This window comes from Vombatus ursinus, unplaced genomic scaffold, assembly GCF_900497805.2.
Source record: "Vombatus ursinus unplaced genomic scaffold, bare-nosed wombat genome assembly UNPS02006080.1, whole genome shotgun sequence".
Lineage (NCBI taxonomy): Eukaryota > Metazoa > Chordata > Mammalia > Diprotodontia > Vombatidae > Vombatus > Vombatus ursinus.
Genome location: NW_020945858.1, coordinates 1 through 4200, shown reverse-complemented (window position 1 = coordinate 4200; position 4200 = coordinate 1). Strand labels below are relative to the sequence as shown.

At 46.4% G+C, this 4200-nt stretch overlaps 1 long non-coding RNA gene across 1 annotated transcript; it reads left to right on the top strand.

The window, feature by feature from the left end:
* The first annotated feature begins 1241 nt into the window (after nucleotides 1-1241).
* On the top strand, nucleotides 1242-4114 carry LOC114032946. Its single transcript, XR_003567904.1, has 3 exons — nucleotides 1242-1531; nucleotides 1968-2130; nucleotides 2522-4114. It is a non-coding gene; the product is annotated as an uncharacterized LOC114032946 (long non-coding RNA).
* Nucleotides 4115-4200: the final 86 nt, after the last annotated feature.

Below are 4200 nucleotides of genomic sequence, written 5' to 3'. Positions count from 1 at the left end.
ACATTAAACTAAAGAGTTTTAGCAGAAACAAAAACAATGCAGCCAAAATTAGAAGAAAAGTAGGAATCTGGGAATAAATTTTTATAGCAATTTTCTCTAATAAATACCTCATTTTTCAAATATATGAAGAATTGAGCCAAATTTATATATAAAAAAATAAGAGCCTTTCCCCAGTTGATCACTGGTTAAAGGATATGAACAGTTTGCAGAAGAAGAAATCAAAGCTATCCATAATCATATGAAAAAATACTCAAACTCACTAATGATTCTTGATATGCAAATTAAAACAACTCTGAGATACCACTTCACACCTATCAGATTGGCTAACATGACAGAAAAGGAAAATGACAAATGCTGGAAAAGATATGAGAAAATAGGTATGCTAATGCATTGTTGGTGGAGTTGTGAACTGATTCAACTATTCTGGAGAACAATTTAGAACCATGCCCAAAGGGGGATAAAACTATATATACCCTTTGATTCAGCAATGCCACTACTCAGTCTGTATCCAAAGAGATTTTTTAAAATGGAAAACAACCTATATATACAAAAATATTTATGGTAGCTCTTTTTGTGCATAGAATTGGAAATTGAAGGAATGCCCATCAATCGGGGAATGGCAGAACAAGTTGTGGTATATGATTGTGATGGAATACTATTGCCGTATAAGAAATGGTGAGCAGGGTGCTTAGAGAAAACCCTGGAGAGATGTATGTGAACTGATGCAAAGTGAAGTGAGCAGAACCAGGAGAATGTTGCACACAGTAACAGCAATATTGTATGGTGACACAAATGACTTAGCTATTCTCAGCAATACAATGATCCAAGACAGTTCTGAAGGACATATGATGAAAAATGCTATCCATCCCGGGAGAAAGAACTGATGTTAAAGGATGTAAAGGATAGACATTCTGTAATGCTTATAGAAAAAGCACGTTTTCCTATGCACTGCTAACATATGTGTGTGAAGAAACAGCTTTTAGGTGGGGTTTGGGACAATTTGAGAGAGCAGATGATTGATCAGTGGGGTGGATTGCAGGGCTGGAGCTGGGGCAATTAGAAGCAGTCAGCGGAGAGAAAGCTTCAGGTGAGTGATTCCTGATTGGTTAAAAAGAGCCAGGTTCATTTGCCCGTAGTTCCTGCGGTATTTCCCTCCAGCGCCACCTGGAGTTGCAGAAGGGCGACGCTTCGCATAAGAGCTTACTGCTGTCTGCTGCCTTCCCGGAGAGGGCTGTGAGCTCCCTTCTGATTGATTGGATGGAGCAGTGAGCCGGCGCGTACATTACTAACTGCACGGCATCAGGCTGATGAGCCTGGCATTTCTTTAGCTGAAAGCGAACGCGCATTCATGTAGAGCTAATGCTTTCTCAAGCTCAAGGGTGATGGGTGGTCCAAAGAGTTTATTCAGGCTGTGTTGGAGGAGTAAAGAGGAAGAGATTTCCCCAACCGACGCGAGTAAGTAAAGTAAGCGTCAAGAGCAGAAGCAGCACCATTCCAGCCGGCAGCCTGGAGTCTGACTTTCCCTGCACGGGTGAGGTTCTTTATAAATGTGTGCCTTCTGTTCCCCGCAGCTATTGAGTGCACTGGGGAAAGGCTGTGATCTGGATGTATACCTGTATTGCAATGTATTTGTTACTTAATGCATCTGCTTTAATGTTTTAGTTAACTATAGCATTATTATTTCTTTTACATTATTATTAAGTAAATGGCTACGTTGCAGATTTTAAAATGTCATTATTGTGAGTGGCTGGTTGTGTAGACGGAAAACATATTGGGCCTGGCATAGTATGATCCCGGCTACTGGAGAGGCTGAGTGGTTTGCTTGAGCTTGGGGGTCCTGAGATGTAGTAAGGCTAAATCTGGCCCAGTGTCTGCACTAAGTCCAGAGCCAATATGGTGAGCCTGGGGGGGGGGGGGGGAACCAGGCTACCTAAGGAGACTCAAGCTAGCCTGGGTTGGCAACAAAGCAGGTTAAAGCTTCCTTGATGATCAATGGTGGTACTGGGCCGGTGAATGCCTGCTGCACCTGGGTGAGATAAGAAGATCCAGATGAAAAGAAGGAAGGAAGGAAAAGGGAAGAGAAGAAGAAGAGGAGGAGGAAAAATGGATGGGGGTTCAAGAGGCAGAATGGTGAGTAGGAGAAGTATATTTACTCTCAATAGTGTTGCCCCTAGCACCCTGAAAGAGTGAATATAACAGTGTTCTGGTAGTGATTAGTCACTGGAGACTTACACCTGCTAATGGAAGAGCAGGTTAAGGAGTGAGCCAAACCCAGAGAAAAGGAAAGTGGTCCCTATGCCTGGGTTAGAAGAGTGAGGACCCCAAGTACTCCACATTGTGGGTGTTGATTATGCCCTACCATAGCGCCCCATTTGCCCTTTTACATTTTGGGAGCACTGGAATCACCACAGTAGCAAAGAATTGGAAACTGAGGGGGTGCCCCTGAAACGTGGGATGGCTGATATATGAATATGATGGAATATGATTGTGCTGTATGAAATGATAAAGGGAATGGTTTCAGAGAAATCTTGGAAGACTTGCATGAACTGATGCGGAGCGAAATGACTAGAACCAAGAGGATAACTTATACAATGACAACCTGTCACTGTATATTGTAAAGACAAACATTTTGGAAGGACTTGGGAACTCCGATCAACACGACGACCAACCGTAATTTCAGAGAATTCGTCATGAAACGCGCTGTCTACTTCCGAACAGAGAGGTGAAGGAGAACTCGTTGACACAGACTGAGATTGAGACGGCTGTTTTGTTTTGCTTTTGATGTGGCCGTCAAAGGGAGTGGTTTTGCTTGACTATATGTTTGTAACAGGGAGATTGTTCTTCTCGCATTCTCAGTGGAGGTTGAGAGGAAGCAGAAGTGGGAAGAGGAGAATGTGGACTTGAAAAAGGAAGAAACCCCAGATCAGCCACTGCTTCTGTTAAACCTGATCTTCATTCTCGCCATGGACTCTGGTCCCCCCTTTTCCTCCCGGACTCTCTTCCTCTCTTAGCTTCACTTTCCTTCCTTCATAATCTTGACATTAATCAATTTTTTAAAAAGTATTTTTCTCCACCATGGATTCCCTTGGCCCCAGTGTTCATGCTGTGCCAATCCCCAGCCTTGGGCCACCCCTCGCCTCCACCTTCTGTGCCATGGCTCTTAAGCCATTCGCTGCCTGTCACTAACAGAGCTCGCAAAACCGTGCTGACTCGGTCCGCCTACTTGGCCCTGCTCGCTGCACAGCAATCCTCATTTCCGCTGTGATTAACTATCACTCTCCAAGCAACAGCTGTCCTGAGCTTCTTAGCCCCCAGCCACTTCCCCCTATCCTTCTGCTCAGCAGGCAACGCTGCTTTGCTGAGAAGATCAAGGCCATCTGTGATGACCCAGCGGCCTACTCCCCCTCTCCAACCCCACCTCCCTCTTCATGAGTCTCCCTCTCACAGCCTCAGAGGAAGAGGCAGCCCTTCCCTCCGAACTTCCCCCTCCCCTTCCCATCTCCTTTGGAAGCTTGCCCACCAATCAATCTCCCTAGGCACTGAGGCCCGCCCCACTCTCTGGCCTCCTTTCCAAAGCTCCCAGGATCTATGGTTGAGCAGCGTCCTTATTTCCTCCAGCAAGCCTGCGCATGGTGCCCTTGACACTCAGTTAATGGCCTCTGACTGCTGCCGTGGCCAGAAAATGAATGCCCCTGCTAATGAGTCGGTCCTTGGCCAACACATGCAGTCTATTGCCAGGTGCTCAGAGCTTTTCCAGCCCGGCAGGGACGTGCCGTAAACCTGGTTTCATGGATGCAGCCTTGGAAATTCCAAGGGAGGGCCTTCCCCAGCACGCTGAGGATTCCGCCCAGGCAGGGCGCCCTCGGTCTTAACCTGCCCCCAGATGCTGCTGTTGCCGGTCCTTCATTCTCGCAGAGCACCAGTGACATCAGGGGGGTGACGTCACAACGCCCTGAATGGGATGTAAGTGAGGCAGGGCTGTGCACCATCACCAGCCCCGCGCTCTCCTCCAGAGTCATCAGAGTCCAGCGGCAAGACGACTCAAGTGTTCGAGACGACTGGTGGTGGTCCAGCTGCTAGGCATTCACACTTCCTTCTTGTATCTTTCCTTCTTGTATCTTTCCTTCTTGTATCTTTCCTTCTTGTATCTTTCCTTCTTGTATCTTTCCTTCTTGTATCTTTCCTTCTTGTATCTTTCCT